The following is a 21358-nucleotide window of genomic DNA, read 5'->3' as shown; positions in this document are numbered from 1 at the left end:
TTTGATATTGGAAATTTCAATAGATATTATTTAGATAATTAATTATGAAGAATTTAAAAAGATTTCTTAAAAAATCGATGATCAAAATTAAAGTTTTTTCACAATAATATTTTAAATAAAATTTCGAAAAATATTTTTAATATTTTTTATTTTAATTTTAATTTTATAAAAATAAATTGAGTTACTTCTATAAAAATCAAAAAAATTTTAACAGGAATAATAATAATTTTATTTTTAAAAGAAAATTTTATTGCTATTCTATTAAAATTAATTTCATTTTTTTTTCAATTCTCTAAAAAAAAATCACATTCAAAATGTTACCTCCCAATTCAATCAAAGCTAATAAGTATTCATTGAAATCTCCCCGGCAAATAAATAAATATCTATAAACCGAAGTTACGCAATAGCGAAATTGATAAAAAGCTGTGAAATGAAAACAATAGAAATTGATAAATAATAATCAATTGAATGGCTTTAATCAGTTTCATATTCTTGTAATAAGATAGTACAAGACTACATTTTCATGTTTGGTTACCTATCCCCACTATTTTCTCTGTTTCATCTACCACAATATACTACTACGACTATTGCTACTACTACTAGTACTATTACTACTACTACAAATATACATATATAGTAGAGTATACGATAAAATACTAATACTAATACTACTAGAACTGTCTTTCATTTTCACTCGAACGTCCACGTGATTGCCCAAATTCAAGCCACCGGCTCTCCAAAAATCAATTATATCATCCTCCATCCGTCTCTGTCTGCGACTACAATTAGTCTGCCAGACGACGTTGAAGCGTGAACTCAATCTAGATAATAACCGATTAATTAATTTCATATCATCATTGCATAACACACCTGTTCCTTAAGATGTAAATCAAACAACTGGCTTTTTTTTAATGTAAATAATTTATTACACTAAGAATTTTAAGAAAAGTTCTTCAAAAAATTTTACTTAAAAAAATTACAACTTACTAGCAAATAAAAGTGAATTATTAGTAAGAAAATTTTTGAATATTTTTAAATTACAATCATATATATTATGCTAAAAAAATTTTTGTACCATAACATGAAAAAGTTCTTATTTAAAAAACTAATTTTTTTTACTCAAGGAAGTATTGAGTCAATTTTTTTGTTTCAAGAATATTTTTTCTTGCTTGAAAAAAATTGAAGTTTTCCAAAAATTTTCTTATTTTAAATAAACTTTTCTTTTTATGTATAACTTAAACTTATACTTACAGTGAAAAACAAAATGATCTTGATTAAAGAGAAAACTTCTTGAACGAAGAAAATCATTTTGAAGAATTTGATTGTTTTGAAATAATGAGAAAAATTCTTTAATCAAGTAAACTTTACTAAAATCACGAAAAATTTCTCAGTTCACGAATTTTTCTACTTAAATTAAGTTCATAAAACTTTTCAAAATTATTTTCTTTGCTCAATAATTTTTCTTCTGAATTAAGTTAATTTTTTCTGTTTAAAATTAGCTGTCACTATAAAATATACACTGATAGAAGGATTTGTTTATAGTTAAAAATATTTGTTAACATTTAACAAATCATTTATTGAAGACCACTTTTTAGTCCTTAATAAATATTTCTTAGTATTTAAAAAAATTTATTAATATTTAATAAATGAATATCAGATTTATTAAATACAAATAAATCATTTTAAATAGTAAGAAATATTTGTTTAAAACTAAAAAGTGGTCTCTAATAAACGATTTTTTAACTATTAACAAATATTTTTTAATACAAATAAATCCTTCTATCAGTGTACCAATAAAGAAATAAAATCTACGCACTGAAAAAAAAGTAACTGGATTCAAGAAAAAAATTTTCCAACCAAGATCATTTTCAAAAATTATTTTTTCTTAAGCAAGACAAAAAATTTTTGAATCAAGTAAAGTTTTTTCAAACCTTAAAAAAATCTCTCAATCCAAAAATTTTTCTGCTTGATTTAAAATAATAAAATTCTTTAAAATAATAAAAATGTTTCTCATCAATCAAGTTAATTTTTAATTAATGCAGTACATGATAATTCCTATAATAAATCATAAATTTTTCACAGCCCTAATAACCATTAATGTCTCATCTATTGGACCTTATTCTCTTTACACACCAAGCTAATAGCCGATACATGTGCGATCGATCATCAAATAGATTATTTGGATGTAGTAGTTTAATCTCTATTGGCTCGTATCTAAATTTAGCCAGCTGAGATTGGTCTATTGGTAAACTACCCGGTATCTAGGGCAATTACAAAACACCCCCAACAAAAATTTATTTTTTTTATCAACTCGAACACACATTATACATAAATTAAATATGTAAAGTAAATACATAAACTACTACCGACACATGGGAACAATAAAAATAAAAAATTACTCACTCAAAGTTCCTCGGAGCTAAGTAATCACCTTTCCAGCGAACATATAACTTTATAAGGTGGCACGTGAGAAAATCTTCACTGGAGAAAATAACAGTCCAAGACAAAACTCGTCAATCACTCGTTAGATTTTTTATAAATAAATATAAATAATCAGAGCACAAAAATATATTTGAGGAGGTTGGTAATTGGGGCGACGATTATGTTAATTTTAATATTAAGTATAATTATAATTATGTTATGTCAGGTATGTGGATATTTAATATCTAATATTTAATATATGTATTTGTTTATGTGTGATGCAATTGTAAACATGCAAACGCGTGTAGATACGTCGCGAAGTGAAATGAGAAATAGTTGTACTTAGTTCGGTGTACCAGCAGAGACTGAAGCTCCCGGATAGTACGCCCGAGATAGTGGACCGGTGGAGGGGCAAAGGGTAGCCTGATAAGGGTCGGGTGGGGGCTGGAACCCCGAGGAAGGGGCTACAAGGATGAAGAATGAGGGATGAGGGTTGCTTAAAATCCAGTTGTACGGAGATCAAGAGAGGGGCCAATGCGTGAGGCCGTCAGGGGCTCTGAGGTATGACGTAATCTGTGGATGAAGAACCAAGGATATTCAAAGGGTTTCTGGGGAAGACATTGAGGGTCATTAGCGAGACTGGGACACGGAAGTCACTCCCTGGGGTATTTCAACGTTACTTTTTTAACCGAACTTGATGCTCGATGCGCTTGCACTGATTTTTTTTACAATTCACTTGCTGAGGCAGGTATTATTATTACGGATGTAATTCTACTCCATAGTTTTTAATTTTAGAGGTGAAGGTTTTATAGTGCCGAAGGGCTTTTTGATGAGAAAAATTTTTTTGTGGAAAGATGTCATTTTTTTTTCAGAAAGTTTTGGATTGATTCTAAAAATTATTTTATTGAAAAATTATACTAGAATAGAAGTGAAACAATAACTTTTCGATTTTTGAAAATCTTCGATTTTCTTAGCGGGAAATTAAAAATAAATTATTGGAAGAAAATAGTTATTTACGTCATTAAGATTTTTCGATAACCTCGATGTCGTGATATGAGCCTTAAGGGGCCATTCATTAATTACGTAAGGGTATTGAGGGGGCGGGGGGTTATGAAAATCTTTACATGTTCTTATGTTGGGGGGAAGGGGGGGGGCGAAATTCATTATTACGTAATATTTCGTGAATCAAAATTCAATATTAAAAATCTAATCCCATTTTGGATTCCAAATAGTTTTCATAATTTTAAAGAGTACAATCAAATTTTTATTTTATTTAAATAATTTTTGTTGCTATTGGAAAAAAAATAACTTATTAAAATTTAATATATTTTTATTGTTATCCATATTTGGCTCTATAGAAAAAATTGTAGTACATTTTTCCGTGAATTATCGTATTTTTATTATTTAAAAAATAACAAACATTTTTTGATAAAAAACATTATTTGTTAAAGAATAAAAATGATGGATCCACGTTGACCTGTAAGTTTTAGTGAAACTGATCCTTTCCTAAAATAACAGTTTATTATTTGGAAGATCAAGATAAAATTTTACGTAAGAAAGCGGAGGGGGAGTTCAAAAAATGTTACATATGCTTACGTGGGGATAGAGGGGGTCAAAAGTCACCAAAATTGTCCTTACGTGATTAATGAATGGCCTTTAAGTACCTTTTTAATTTTCAATATGTATTAATGACAATGACGAAAATAAAAAAAAAATTGAAAATTTAAATATTCAGAGGAAATCGAGAATATTTTTGATAAAAATATGAAATTATAAAATTTCAAAATTAAAATGGTTTTTCTCATACTTGATACATTAATTGCTGTAGAAGAATATATTTACTGATTTTTTCTATTTCGAACTTAAAATTGTACATTAATTGTTTATTTAGATCGAGAAAATTATTAAAATAGTATAATAGTTCGGTAACATGAAAAGCAATCGTAAGTTTCCTTAAATTATTAATAGCTTATACTGACCATGTAAATCTTATAATATAAAATTGATCGTAGAATGAAGTTAGTTTAGTATTGAAATTATATCGATACTTATCAAAAACGTGGCCCCTGATTCCTTATTGGTTTAGGATTAGAGCGCGTGCAATTTGAATTTCTAGTTTATACAAATTTTTCATATTAATCTGTCAAGAAAATGATTTTTTTTTTTTCAGGATAAATTTTGATATTGCTTTTAGATCAATGGGGTTGTTTCCTTCCAAAAAATTTCTGTTAGTAAAATAATTTCAAAACAACTCTTCAATTTCCAAAAATTTTTCTCATGGCAGATAAACGGAGAAAATTTTATAATAGAGTTTATTATCTAGTTATGTTAAAATTTATTAACTGAATTCGATAGTAGTAAATATTATTTAAATACTTAAATAAACCATCTGAATTGTAGTATTTACCATCCTGATGGTAACTACTACTATTATGATGGTGATCAGTAATAATAACTGTTATTATTTTAATTAGTTACTACTATTATCAAAATCATAATTCCTAATATAACCTGATGGTTGCAGTTACCATCAGTAATAATAATAACTACTATTTAAGCTAGTAGAAAATATTAAAAAAATTAAGAATCTGCGTTACCGTGGATGCATTTCTGAATAAACTAAAAGCAGCTGTAGTGCAGTGTAGTGCACAAAAAATCGGGATTAAATTCGGATTGAAATTATATTTATAAATTTTTATTTGTCTAAAAGAAGTTTCAACGCCAAATTTTTCAAAAAGAATTTGAAATTTCCAAAAGAATCAAAATTTTCAATAAAATTAAAATTAAAAAAAAAAAATTTTAAATAAAAAAAATCAAATTTTCAAAAAAAAATTTTGAAGGGAAATTAAAATATTTTAATATTTTAAAGAAAAAAATGTACGTTAGCTAAAATATGAATGTAAATAAAGGATTTAATTAAGTAAATTTATATTATTTTTTCTTTCTGAATTTTTACAATCTGAGATGGTTACAGTTACCATCTTTGGTTGTAACAGTTATAATTTATAATAATTACAATTATTATTTTCAATAGTAATCGTTACCATTATTAATAGTAACTATTACAATTGTCAATGATACCACCTATTATTTTGTTACTAATTTATTTTATTACCATTTTAGATAGTAGGAGTTACTATTTTTGTATATTAGGTAGTATATAATTAATTTTTCTCCGTGTAGAGCAGAACATTGATTGGAAAAATTTATTTCATTTTCTACTTAAAAAGTGAATTCTGAATTCCAATTTTTTTTTTTTTAGCTTGTCAAATTCCGAAAGACATAGTATAGAAATAAGAATGAAATTGTATTCAACACGGTGTAGATAAATTGGTTATTCATGAACGTAATGGCCTTTGATCTGGTGGCGAACGAGATCGCGAACATGCCAACCGGTTAGTCAGTTTGTTGTATCGACAAGAATTATATTACCGGGTCAAGGCACTATACTACTATAGCAATGACATGGATGACTTATTGGCTGGATAGTAACATAACATAAACTTCTATCTGTGTGATTCGTTATTCCGGCTGCGTGCGGTAATTGACGGAACGGTCCAAGGTTATTTTCCGCTGACATAATCTCACGCGCGATGCCTTTGGGCTTTCGGACTCCAGTCCAGCTCCACTCTGCTCTTAATAATTTATAATCGGACTAATTATTTCCAGTATTATCTAGAAGTTGTTTTTTTATTTATTTATATTGATAGTGGGATTAAATTGTTCCCGGTTACTGATTAGATCACTCCAATCTACGGCTATCTTCTCCGGCAATTATATTATTTAGGCTCGTTAATAATCAAACGTCCCAACAAAGGAAGTAAACAAATATTTATAATTATTATTTTATTTCTGTAGCATTTTTCTTCTGTCGAAATTTCTCGAGTGTACACACCACAGAAGTTATAATTTATAGCTCTATATAAAACTAATAATTTATCAATTTTATCTTCTGAGTTATAATTTATTGATTTGGTTGAGTGAAGAAGCTCACATTCCCACGATAATTTTTAATTAAAATTTATTCGAACTAAAAAAATTAATTTATTTAAAAAATGTAAGTCCACTTGAATCTCTTTTCTTGTAATATAACAGAGAATATTAATCTACGTTAATCCATTTATGCAGTAATTTTAAAGAAGATTATCACTAATACATTATTCTATTCACATTCACTGCCGGTTTTTTTTTTTTTTTTTTTTTACGTTCTTTTTACTCACATATTCTCATTTTTTTATCATTGCGATTATCTTATAAGTTAAAAATTAAAAATATTATTGTTATTGTTATTATATTTTTATATTTTGTAGTCAGCATGTTTCTACAGATTTATATAAATATAAAATACGTAAAGATAAATTTCCTAACAAACCTGGGGATTCGTATTTTTGAAAGTATTATTAAGGTCCTTTTATTTTTTTATTTATTCAACCTTTTTTCTCCAGTTATTTATTTATAAATTTTTTTATGGTACTTTTGTCTGGTTTCTCCTGAAACAAGCGACAGACATCCCTTCTCTGGCTCGTTTATAACCATCCCTTTGAATGAAAATGACATTGCCGCGAGCCACAACACAACCAAGCGATAGAAATGGCGGCCCAGGAATTAGGTCACGCTGAGGATAAGGACGACAAGTTATGTATTAGAGCAAAAAATAAAAGTTTTTTTTTTTTTTTTTAGAAGAATTATTAACGCTCGTGTATGAAAAATATATATGGCTCATTTAAATGGTAAAAACTTACCAGTGTAGTTGTAATAGCAACACAATAAAAAAAAACAAAAGTAGTGAACGTGGTACTTGTAGTTTTTGGATTACGTTGCACACATGGTGGATGTACATGTAATATTGTACATTATGCATTTTACACTGTACATCGAACATTACTTCTGTTAAATTCACCTCGTTGCGATCAGGATGGCAGAGTTGATTAAATAGTGTGAGAAATTGGCATCCCAACTGGGATATCACACCAATGGTAGATATTATCGGAAATCGATTTAGTCTTTTCTCCAGGGCATTTGTGTGTCTTGTTATCTGGGAAATTGGATCTATCCGCATTTCTTGAGGTCGATACTTGAACTCCATGGCTATTTTATTTTATTATTACTATTACCATTAATATTAATATTGTAAATAATAAATTATAAAAGTCGATACGTTAGTAAAATAAAAATCAGAGAATCATAATAAACCAAGCAAATAATTACAATGTTTATCACTTCATTATTATTCATTAACTCTTTAAAAATTTTTTTGATGTGGCCATGGAATTAAATTTTTTTTAAAAGATCACTTCATGAAAATGACAGTAATCGCTGTCGGTAAAAATGCATTTTTTATAATACTGTCTACATTTTCATAGATAAATTTTCTCAAATTTCAAAATTAACCCGTAGTGGTCATTATGGGCCTAGATTATCCGAGGCAATTTTTGAGTTGCTCTTGCTTCAAAGATATCATTCAAAATGATGTCTGTGGTACCATCTATTATTGATTAAAAATTTTTTGAGATTCATGGAAATTTACAATTTCAATTGCACAAATCAATATACTTTTTTAAAAGCTCGACATGACACCACTTTTTTTTTCAAAGTATGCGATATCCGGAGTAGAAATCCGGAGGTCATTTTCATTTATCTTAAAAAATGAAGTTTTTAGTAAAAAAAAGTCAAATTTTTCGAAATTTGACTTTCTCGTATTTTTTTTTATAATTAAACAATTAAAAAAAATTAAAAAACGATTGAGGTATTCAACGAAAGTGTTAAGAATTATTCTCATGTACGGCTCGAGTGAAAATATTGAAAAGAACGCTAGTAGCAACAATTTTTTCGTAGAGGTCACAAGTGTGACCTATACAGGTTAATCTTTATTGAATCATCTGTTTGATAATAAAAAAATTATGTTGATGTCCGTGAATTAAAAAGAGTATCACAATAAAAATAGTTTCTAAAATAAGGCCAAAAAATTTTTTCAATTTTTCATTCTTTAATCCTCTGCCTAATGAGTCGTACAAAATTTTCTTATTGTATTTTATTTGGTATAATTACCGTAATGATAATAAAGAATATTTATATTTTTTTCTAAATAAATAATATTTCCCAATTGTGAAAAAACTATCAATAAAAATTTTTTAATACTTTTACAATCAAATGAATTTTTATATTGTTTCGCCTCTTGCATATGTATGCATCTATCAGAAATTGATTGATGGGAGCGATCTGAATTTTTTTCAATTTGAATGGCTAGTAAAAAATTGAAGCATTTATTGCCACAATAAATTTAATAAAATAAAAAGGCTTGGAGAATGATTGAGTCAGTGAAGTGTAAACCGGTTTGTTATTTGTTACTTCGATAAGAATGTGTTAACCATTTTATTTGTCTTTAGTAAGACTTCAGGATTCAGGTGTCGAATAATTTTTATAATATATATGTAATAAGAATAAGTATTTGTAGATAAATTTTTGAGTGTTAGCAAACAATAAAATATTTAAAAATTCGTTCAAACAAAACCTTTTCTTTTATCATTATCATGAGCAAGCGAGTAGAAGAAATGACGGTATAATTCTTTACAGTGAATAAAAACACTTGGGACCTGAAAAACTGTTGAGCTGAAGCGGGAGTTGAATATCGATGGAAACTCCACCCCATTTTAACTTACAACTTGATAAGTTTTATAACTTTTTGTTGTTTCCCGACGGTTTGTTCAGTCTATGGAATAAAATATTAGCAAATAAAATTATAAAATGATGGAATTATAAATGTTTTTTTTTTTTGCTAATTTTATAATTTTATTTTTCCGACTGACGGTAAAATAAATAAAGAAAATACTAATACGAGAAGAGTAGAAAAATTTAGTGAGAATTTTTCCGAGTGGAATAGAGAAATATAGATATAAATGAAATATAAATTCAGTCTGTAAATAGTAGTCACGAGTAGAGCAGATTTTTCCTGTTGAATTTATCTCGTGTATGTTTAGATGAAAAAGCCGCTTTACTTTGAGAGGAGGTCGTTTATTTATTTTGTTTTTTTGTAATAAATATTCATAAAAGGTTATGATAAAAATATATGGAATTTATAAATAATGATAGAAAAGAAATGAGTTAAATATGATTCAAATCGAATAACTATAATATAATATAAAAAAAGGGGGTGGGGTGGTGAAATCCGTTTAGTTTTTCTTTACTTGTTTTACTCACTCGCTAATTTGATTCATGAAAATATTGTTGGCTTACGAATATTTGAATAAAAACGATAAATATTTTAATTTGATTAAATTATTTTTTAACTTCCCACTAAGAAAATCGAAGATTTTCAAAAATCGGGAAGTAATTGTTTTCACCCCGTTTTGCAAAAATCGAGTTTTCATCAGATCTCGACGTTTGAAAGTCATAGGAAGCTTTCCTGACTACTCCCGCGAGGTTGTCACTGTGTGTGTGTGTGTGTGTGTGTGTGTGAAAGTATGTGAACCGCTTATAACTTTTGAACGGCTCATCCGATTTTATCGCGGTTGATGCCATTTGAAAGGGCGTGGCCAAACTTAGATTTTGAGTACAATTTGGACCGATTCGAATCAGTAGATTTTGAGAAATCTTAAAAAAACTAAGAAACAAATTTTTTTCAAATGTGGTTTTTTTTCGATAACTTTTAAACGGCTCCACCGATCGATTCCAAAAACTAATCAGCTCTAGACAATAAAAAACCACGTCTATCGCCACCAAGCTGGTTGAAATCGGTTAATTCGTTCGAGAGATATCGTGAACGAAAGAACACCGAAAAAAGTGTTTTTTCGAAATTACTCCGAAATTTCTGGTTCGATCAATTAAAACCTGAAAATTCTTTATAAGGCCGATAAAACTGCGTCGAATGCCGCCAACCGCGTGAAAATCGGTTGATCCATTCAAAAGTTATTGCGGTTTGAAAATTCCAAAAGTAGTGTTCTATGAAACTTCTATGAGACTTTTGAGCTCGAAGAGCTCAAATGCATAGAAATACTATCTCTTTGAGCTCAGCGAGTTAAAAATATCACATAAATTATATTTTGAGCTCAAAAATCTCAAAAACGTCATAAGTACAATTTTAAGCGCCCAGGTATAGAATTAGCGGGAAGTTGCAGGGATGGCCTTTAGGGTGAACCGTTTTACTGATTTTTTATATTAAAGTAGATCGGAGATTAATGTAATGTAGACAAATAGCTAAATTTTTATATGTGGTTAATTGATTTTAAATAAGTATGAAATCATTTTTTGAAAAAAATCTGACGAATATTTTTTGAGTAATTAATTGTTAAAAATCGGACTTTTTATAGGAAGAATGCAGTAAATATAAAGCAAACACATTTATTATAAATGAAATTACTGAATCTACCAATAAATATATATGCTTTTTGTAAATTATTTTAAAATTAAAAAAAAAATGTTTTTTTGACAGCTTTCTTTAAAATTTTAATGGAAAAAATTTTTATTCATAAAACAACCTTTCATTTTCTATTAAATGATTGGTAATTAATCCTCTAATATCAACATAATTTTATAATTTATTTCAAGAATATCCAAATTACGTATATTGTGATCAAAAATATCAAACAATTACTAAGCAAAAGTTTTGTAGTTCTTGGCAGTCACACAGTATAACTAAATACTAAACGGAGAATTAAAATAAAATGATGATATTTACTGGTGAGTAAAGAAGAGTTGCTGGTCTAGTCTGATAAGAAAGGTTTTATAGCGGTGAAAAATGTTGTGTCGTTTGGGACGGTGCTGATACATCGAGTGGAACAATAGTCGACTATTATCACGCTGCAAACCGATGAATGAAGTGCCGTTTTTAACATTACATTCTTAATATTAAATACTTATTCTCAGTGATGGAGAAATATATATATATTTTTTTTTTTTTTTATTATGAAAGAAATCAATAATTTTCTATTTTAGAAAAATTTTTTCAAATCAAAAGGTTCAAAATCATAAAATAATAATAATATTTTCCTTAACAGCTCATACCATTAAATCCCTCGAGTACAATAAAAAGATAAAAAATGTAACTTCAATAAGCAACAGTTGTCATTTGCAGACGATGACTACGTACTTTAGCGAACACATGTGTTCTTTTTTGCACACTTTACTCGAGTATAAAACGCTGATATAACAACACATCAACAAATAATGTGTTTGTTTTACATATGCATGTGACTCGTAAGTAATGTAATGTAATGTGACGTATATGACGTGCATGTTTGTATATCTTAAATGTTATATTTATCAGCTTTAATCTTCAATACGTGAGATTGAAGATTGTCATCATATGCAATTTTAACTGCTACTAAATGGCTTTTATGTTTTCTTTTAGTTTTTTACTTTATGGATGTGTTGTTGTTAAAATATATCATTGTTCAAGTGATGAAATTTATAATTTCTAAAATTTATATTATTATCATTGTTATATTATTACAAACAGCGTGTGAGGGCCGACAATTATAAATTATAAAGTACAGAACTTTAGTGAAATGAATCTTTGACATTTCTAATCACAATATATGTAGTTTGACTGCATTAAAAATAAACTTTAAAAATAATATTGCTATTACAGGATCAATCATAAATATTTTAATGAACAAATAATGTGACGAAAAAATACTTATAGAATTAACAAACTATTAAAAACTCCTCCGAAAAATTTGACAAAAAATTAATTAGTTCTAAAAAATATAAAAAGATATAAATTCACGTCAAGAATCTTTTGATGGTACCAAATATAATAATGGTAAAATTTAATTTGCGCCTGAATATGGAGTTTGTAGGGGCAGGGGGGGGGGGCAAAATGGGGTACTTAAGAAACCGTTATGATTTTAAGGACTTATATGCTGAACTATGCTGATTTTTCTCGTTTTCAGTCGTAATTGAAGGAAAATAATCAAATTTCAAGTTGCCGTAGAAAAAATTTTTTTTTTGCGGGCAAAATGGGGTACCCCCTGAGAAAGTGAAGAAAAATTTCATTATCCGAAAATGAAATGTCGTTAAAAAAATAACATTTTCTTATCGATGTCTACGAAAGAACCCAGAGAGATGAACAAATCACCCAAAAAAGAAACATTGTTATAGTTGACGCAATATACTCCTAACAAAAATTGAGGTAGCAATAAAAATTTTTTAATTTTGTAGTAATTTTTGACGGGTTTCGCTTGAGTAAAAATAATATTAAGATAAAAAAAAGAGTTCCCTTGAAAAGATTCTAATTTTTGGATCTCCCGGTGAAAAATTTTTTAGACATAGTTCTCACGCAATTCCAAGCAATAGCACGAAAAAAAACATTCGTAATTTTTTTGCACTCTCTTTCTTGGTTTAGGGATTCAGGAAAATTTTTTCAGGTTGAATGATCTTGTAGGCCTGAAGATCTTACTTTTTAAATTAAATATCTCACAAGCCCACCAAATGATTTTGAAGAAATTGGCGGCCTCTGACACAGTTTTCTGAGCATTGATCTGATTCTGAGCATAGTTAAATTATTACATCAAAAATTATCCGAGAATAAATTTCGAAGTTATTTGAAAAAGACATTTTTTTAGAATGGTTAGTTTACACAGAAAGAAAGGTTCACTTGAGCCAAGAAAATATTTTTCTTCCTAATTATTTTCTTGAGCGAAAAAAAAATTTTCTTTTTGACACAAGAAATTTTACTTATTCCAACAAAATTAACTCTCTTGTTTTAAGAAATATGTATCTTAAACCAAGAAAATTTATTTAAATCAAGAAAATCTTCTTGTTTTGAGAAAATTCAGCCTCTTGCTCCAAAAAATTCAATATAAAGATAGAAGTAAATTTTCATTAATATTTTTATTGATTAACATATCAAATGGGAAGATCAAATAATATTGAATCATTTTTTTTCATTCAATATGTATAATTGCACGCTAAAATAATATAAAATGGGTATCAAATATTCAAGAGAAAAATTTTCTCAAGGTGAGAAAATTTTTTTCTCAGCTGAAGTAGGTGGCACTGCTTCCCTAAAGTATCTAAAAATCTTGATCAAATGTAAAAATTTATTGCATCAAGTATTTATGATAATTTGAATTAAGAAAAAATTACTTCCACGAAGAATAGAATTTCAAGAAAAATTTTTACTTCGGCCAACACAACTTCAGTCTTCCTTCAGGCACCTGAAAATTTTCTTGAGCCAAGAATTTTGTTCTCCAGTCAAGAAATTTTTCTTTCTGTGTAAGATTTTTCATCGACACATTAGAGGTCTACACTCACATATACACACGCCGACAGATATCCTCGTAGGAATATTAAGAATATATAGTTAAGGATATATAGTTCCTAGGACCTTGAGAAGATCAATGAGAAGATCAGATTAGAACTTGATTTTCGAAAACTGGCATGGAACCAATGACTCCCCGATTTTTTTTTTTTTTAATCATTCATTTGTAAAGCGAGAACTTAAAAATTTAGAAAAAGGAATCGTAGATGTGAAAAAAAATTTATTACGATGCACAATAACGATAAAAATTACTGTAAGAAAAGTTAGAAAAAAAAAATTTTTTTTGTTTTTTGAATTAAAAAATTTTTTTTTCTTTTAAATTGTAGGAAATAACGTTAAAATATATTTGAGGAAGCTGAAAGAGCTTTTTGGAAAAAAAAATTTTCTTACGAAATTTTGGGGGTACCCCATTTTGCCACCCCTACCCCATTTTGCCCCCCCCCCTCCCCTATATATTTTCATGCTTATTATATATTCGACCAATTACATCACGAATAAATTGATGCCACATACATTTCATCTCAATTTTATTATAGGACGATACACCCATTTTATAATAATGATATCGTGGTCCTAAAGTAAAAAAGGCGTATGAAATGAATTTTTTTTGTTTTGATCAACTGAAAAATGTTAGAAATATGAAAATTTACTGTAAAAATGAAAAATAATTTTTAACTTCCCGCTAAGAAAATTGAAAATTTTCAAAAATCGGGAAGTTATTGGTTTCACCCCGTTTTTCGAAAATCGAGTTTTCAACGGATGTTGACGTTTTAAGGTCCTATGAAGCCTCTCCGAATGTTTCCGCGATGATGTCCGTACGTCTGTATGTGTGTGTGTGTCTGTGTGTGTGTGTCTGTGTGTGTGTGTGTACGGCCATATGTAAACCTCTCATAACTTTTGAACGGCTTGACTGATTTTATCGCGGTTGGCACTATTCGAAAGGGCTTGACTAAACTTAGATTTTGACCATAATTTGGATCGATTCGAACCAGTAGATTTTGAGAAATCTCAAAAAAACTGCAAAAAAAAATTTTTTCGAATGTGGTTTTTTTGGAATAACTTTTAAAAGGCTTGACCAATCAATTCCAAAAACTAATCAGCTCTTAACGTAAAAAAACACGTCGATTGCCACCAGCCGGTCGAAATCGGTTAATTCGATCGTGAGTTATCGTTAACGAAAAAAATCGAAAAATCGTTTTTTGGGAATTACTTTGAAATTCCTTGTTCGATCAATTTAAACTTAAAAGTTCTTTATGAAGCTTTAAAAACTGAGTTAAATGCCACCAACCACGTAAAAATCGGTTCATTCATTCAAAAGTTATTGCAGTTTAAAAATTCGAAAAACAATGTTTTATTCAACTTCTAGCAGATTTTTGAGCTCGGAGAGCTGAAAATGATACGAAAATAATATTTTTGAGCTCGAAGAGCTCAAAAACGTAATAAATGTAGGTTTGTGCGCTTAAGTATGAAATAAGCGGGAAGTTGCAGGGATGGCCTTTAGGGTCAACTGTTTTCCTAATTTTTTTTTTTTAGTATACGCCCGTTCTACTTTCAGAAAAAAAGTTCATGAAGTAAAAAGGGCGTATTTTAAAAAAATGATATTTTTCAGTCAATTTTTCATCATTCTGCACTGATAGAAGGGTTTCTTAGCATTTAAGATTTCTTTGTATTTAAGAAATCATTTCTTAAACATCATTTCTTAGTATTTAAAAAATATTTCTTAGTATTTAAGAAATATATCTTTAATACAAAGAAATCTTTTTAAATACTAAGAAATCCTTTTATCAGTGAGTTGATCGGAGCTAAAAAAATTTTTTTGTTATACTCGCTCCGAAAGTTCAACTTTTGAGCGCTGGTTGGCGTCCGAAAAGATACTCATTTCTAGAGACTCTACCATACCGCCTTTTTTCCGCGGCCTAGGCCGCAAAGTTTATAAAGTTTATAAAGGGGAAGGGGAAGGGGAAAGTAATATTACTTTCCCCCTTTTTTCGTACTGTCCTAGTGCAATCAGATGAAATTTAGAACGAAATAAATCAAATTCTAGTGTACCGACCGATGGATTTTGAGTCAATTTTAAACTTAGTTACTATGAAGTGGCGTTAATTCTTTCTCTACTGGCAGTTTATTACGAAGCGGACCTAATGTTAATAAAATAACAACCACGTTATAAATAAATATTAATAAAAAGATAATTAACATAAAATTAAGTTTTTTTGCTCTTGTGAAACTTCATAAAATTTGAATATGTCATTAGTTGCCTCCTATCCCTCAAAAGTTAAACTTATGTAGCGATAATAACAAAAATTATTGTATGTCATTTGGCCACTAAGTGGTGATTTTGACAACGACGTTTTACGATATTCGCTTTAAAGTTTGTGACGCGAATGTACGAAAACGAGCGTGAATTTCCGTCCTCGGCTTCGCCTCGGACGTTAAAATTGCGCCCGTTTTCGTATATTCCCGCCACGAACTTTAAGCTCATACACGGAGAAAAAAAAACAACACTGATTACTATTTTGTGCAGTACTCAGTACTGCTTTGGAAGAAAATGAGGTTAGAATGTTTGGGACAGTAGAGAGCGCTACATAAAAACTACTGACTATTGTCTGCACATTACTGAGTCGTGTTCTGGCACTAACCAGTCGTGTTTCGTACAGCACGTACTGACTATGAACATTTTTTTAATATTTGTACGAAACAGTAATCATTGCTGTTTTATTTTCTCCGTGTATCGCAACATCGTCTTTGTCAGAAAATCGCCACTTTGCGGCCATATGACATAAACTACTATTTTCATACGATCTTTTGCTTTGGAAACACGATTTGCTCATCGCAAAATTTTCCTTATCTTCTTAATTATACAGGGTGTCCCAAAAGTCACGGACGCCATTGTAGCATCTGATGAAAAAAATAATTCTGAGACGAGAAGTCCTTAGACATTTTTCAATTAATATTTTAATTAATAATTAATTATCTATGCGTCTGATTAAAAAATGGCTAAGGACTTTACGTCTCAGAATTATTTTGTTTATCAGATGCTACAATGGCGTCCGTTACTTCTGGGACACTCTGTATATATTATTATTATTAGTAGCAGTGCAATAAATTTAATATGAGTAAATAATTAAAACTGATGCTTATTATTATCATCACAAAACAATACTTTTAGTGATAATATCTTGTTGTAAGGATAAAGTAAATTTATTGCTGCCTCTTAATCGAATTTTCTCTTCAATGTACATGCACTATTATTTTTTTAGTATCGGTAATTTATAGTTTCAGCGGTAGTATACGATCGCACGTGTTACTGTTCATTAATCACGGTTATTATTTTTCAACAAGTAAAGATAAATTTAAACTATTAATTGCAACTTTGCTTTCATCAATAAAGTTTAACTCAGCTCCAATAAACACATTTTCAATAATATTTAATCTAATATTTTGAATCGCGAAGTCGGAAGTTTCGGGTCTGGACAAAATAAACTTATAAAAATGAAATCTAAAATCTCTATGCCAGTTATTAGTTTACTTGTCACCGCAGACGGCGTGCAGGATGACCATCTGCAGATGCTTTGAACTTTTCCACGGTCTAGGACGTGTTCAAAGCTTCCCGACATTATTATTGGATTCTTGAGAAAAGGATTGAGAACGTCCGGTCTTGAGTTTGAACAAAATACAGAAAAAAAAAAAACCATCGATATATTCGAAAGAAAATAGTCAATATTATATCACCCAAGATATTAAATGTCACGCGTCATAAACGTATCCTATATTTTATTGACATTTCGACTTCAATTCCTTTAAATGACATTTTCATATTTCTTCCTCGGTGCAATAATTTTATTAACTATTACGTTTTAGTTTTAAATTCATCGAAAATTTGATATAAAAATCGCTTTTAAGGTCTCGAGATTTTAATTTTATTTTATTTTTTGTAAGAAAAATTGACTAGATTGTAGTATTTGATATGGGAGATAATTATACGGCGTTGTCCTTGACAATGTGATATTTTCCGTATATGAAATCGATAGTGTTATAAAACAGGATATTATTTTTTATCTCAAGTTTCCGAAGAAACGATGACATTATAGTTTGTGGTTTTTTTTGATAAAATTTTTTTTTTTTTTTTTTAATTAATCTCATTATGGTAATTTTGGAAAAAAAAATGCTCAAATACCAGAAAAAACGTAAGTCTCAAATTATATGCCTTTTTGGCTCAGAGCTTTTTATCAAAATTTTGGTGTTATTCAAAAAATTTTTTCAACTATAATCTTGACTTTTTGAACGATTTTGAGTTGCATGGCAAAAAAAATTTTTTCATCCATCCTGTTAGCACAAAACTCCATATAATTGCTGTGATACACTCTTTTACTATTTGTCATGTGACATGAAATATTTTTTGGAATCATTAATCCTTTGATCAATTGCTGAAAAATATAGTTAAGAAAATAGTGTAAAAATTAAAGAATCTCATCAGCTGTTTTTGATAAATCTTGTTCACCAATTTTGAAAATACCGTTTTAAGAAAAAGGCGTTTAGAGTTGTTCAGCTTCAACCCTATTAAAGAGCGATATGCTCCAAAGCGGCTTTTTTTACAAATATACTAGGAGTATAACTTTGAAAATAATGTTCCAACAGACATTTAATTTTTTTTATCTATTTAAATTTTCAAGTATAAATATTGATTTTTTTTTTTAATTCCAAGTGCGTCCAACCTCTTAAACAAAATAAAAATGAGTGATATTTTTTTAATAAATGTAATAATAATAATTATAATAACGTTTTACCTCACTACGCTGCGGAAAAAATAATAAAGGGTGGCTGTATAAATTAAACTAAAATCATTAATAAAAAGTGAAATGGAAAGAAAACATTGGTGTGGTTGCACGCAAGTGCATACGTAAGGAATGAGGAGTGAGGATAAATTTTTGTTGATACGAATTTGGATCTGTCACTGAGGGTTTCGTGGATATTAGACATAGTCTGATGCTGTTGAGATTGAATTATGTTGAAAGGATGTTAAAGAGCGGACTATAAGGGAAGGGGATGTAGGGAATGGATGATGATAGAAATGTCGAGACGCCCGGCGTAACAGCTAAACTCACCTAATCGATATTGTAACCTATTAACCCAGTAGTTAACCGCGCCTGCGTCAACACGTGGGCGTCACGATGAAACCAGAAAAGCGAGTTCCTGTGACGTCACAGGCAACTCCGCGCAACATCGACTGGAAATCCCAGAAATGTCCCAGGACTCGGATAGAATCAACCCTCCCAGCCGCCTTCTATCATCCCTTCTATATTTATATTTATATATCTATATACATACACCCTACTTTTAAACCAGTCCGGGTAAAATGTCACGTACAAGTTATTTTTATCTCACGCTTTTATATTCTTAACTCATCGACTCGTTCGTTTAATTACTCTTCAAATAATGCAACGACTTTTTTTTTTACTTTTTTTTCATTGTTTATTTTTTGCCTTATTTTCATTTTTCTTTCGGATTTGTTTGAGGATTTTTTAATCAAAAAGCGAAAGTTCGATTTATAAATTTACAGATTAAAAATAGATCTTAAAATTTAATTATAAACAACACAATTAATTTATTTAATTTATGAATGAATATAATGTAATATCATTGTTTTATTTAAACAATCGAATATTGGCAGAAATTACATTTTTTTTTTTTTTTTTAGTTATTTATTAAAAAAATAATTCTGCTTTATTATCTTCGATATTTTTAAAAATAGCAACACAATGTCCAAAAATGTAATAATTTTTTTACTCTAAAAATTTATAAAATAAAAAACTTGGAATTAATTTATAAACATGATTTAACTTATCATCAAAAAAATTATGGTAAATAATTATGATATGAGTTAGTAAAATTTTCCATGTTAATTTTTTTTCTTAATAATTAATGATAATCCAAATTACAGTTTACATTTATTCATAAAATAATCGTAAAATTTATAAGAATGTGGACAGAAAAATATGCTCATTTTTTAGAAAATTTTATTAAATAAAGTCACTTCAATCAGTATATCTGACCTTCCCAAGACATATAAAATATAAACATGACATATTTTGAAAAATAGTGCATCTTTATCCAGTGTTTATATGTCGTACTGAAAACTAATTTTTTATAATGATAATAAAAAAATAAAAATAATATTTAACAAGTTGAGAACTTTCGACATTATTTTGACTATCTTAAAATCTATATTTATACTTTATGATTTAAGTGGCAATTCATTCCATTTTTATAAATAAATCAACTAGTTCTATACCGAAATCCATTACTTGGAACGTGATAGTCATGATAATAGGAAATTAGAAAACCTTTTTACTCATTGAAAATAAAGATCATCTGGGTGTTAATCTTCACATTTTCTCAAGATAATCTTTGCTTTTAATAAATAAAAATGAAATTGCAATTTGTCGTTGTCATCATTGTCACATTGCAAGTTATCGATCGTAATACAAAATTATTTAGTTTACTTAAAAAAAAAGACTGAATTACTAATTGAATTAAACACAAAAAATAATAATAATATACATACAAAAATGATTTATTTAGTGATTGATTGAAAATCTTTCTTTCGATTAAACAAATAACATTTGACTTTAAAAATATAAAAATCAAACCTAACAAAAAGAAAACAATGAATCGTGATTCCCCGTTAAAAAATCACACTTTATAGTTAAAGCCAGTGCATATAGCAATGCCCCAGTTTTCATCCGAGAAGTACTCTGACAGAAATCCGGATAAAATGTGTGGAAGTTTTTTACGAGAGAAAATGAAACCACAGCACACGATCAGTCAGCTTTTTATTACTTTTGTTTTATTTCATCCTTTTCATTTTTCGGTTTATTTTATCCACTACACTACACTAGACTATTTTCACATATAATATACATACATATATATGTGCTGACGTGAATTCGTAATTGACCAACACTTATCAGACTTTATGGATGTATAAGAAGTCGTTTGGCTGGCTATAAACTCTGACCAGTGGCCTTGCACGCGCTACCACTGTCATGTAGTTATATAGGTTTATTTCCTACCTCACAATCGGTGAAAAAATTTTTGTAAATAAATGCAACTCACTTACAACAATTTCAGTACGACACGTTCGTGCAACTATAGTATGATAATTTTATTTCTATCGAACAAATTTTCCGACCAATGAAAATTAATAACATAATTAAATAATGAAAATAATAATAAAAATAATACGAGATTAATATCTGATTTGAGGTGTATGATTTAACATTTTATTCTACGTAACCCAATTTCGGTGGATCGATTCACCTCGACCCATTTTCAGAAATAGGTCGAGGGGATCCGGGCGTTAGATACAGTTATACAAATAGTTATACAGTTATACAAATTAGTTATACAAATCTCATCAGCCCCATATATTGCTGTCATTTATTTAATGTTTATTGTGTACATTGTATATGGTAAAAATTTAGCTCTTATTTATATTATAAACGAAAAAAAAAACCCGTGGAGTTAATTCTTTATTTCTTTTCATTGGATATCAAAAAATAGTTATTCGTTCAAAAATTAATACAAATGCATACACAGAAAAAAAAACTTTTTGCACCAAGAAAATTTTAAGGAGGACAAAAGTTATTTTGGAACAAAAAGAAATTTTCTTGGCTC

At 28.6% G+C, this 21358-nt stretch overlaps 1 protein-coding gene across 1 annotated transcript in view; it reads right to left on the bottom strand.

The window, feature by feature from the left end:
- The window catches only part of LOC123265420 (protein Tob1-like), a 47915-nt gene extending 45123 nt beyond the window's left edge, over nt 1–2792 (bottom strand). The window contains exon 1 of the mRNA XM_044729157.1: nt 2404–2792. The gene's annotated coding sequence lies outside the window, so the exon portion shown is untranslated. The remainder of the gene's footprint in view (nt 1–2403) is intronic.
- Nucleotides 2793–21358: the final 18566 nt, after the last annotated feature.

Source organism: Cotesia glomerata, linkage group LG5 (assembly GCF_020080835.1).
Source record: "Cotesia glomerata isolate CgM1 linkage group LG5, MPM_Cglom_v2.3, whole genome shotgun sequence".
Taxonomy (NCBI): domain Eukaryota; kingdom Metazoa; phylum Arthropoda; class Insecta; order Hymenoptera; family Braconidae; genus Cotesia; species Cotesia glomerata.
This window is presented reverse-complemented; position numbering and strand designations above follow the sequence as displayed.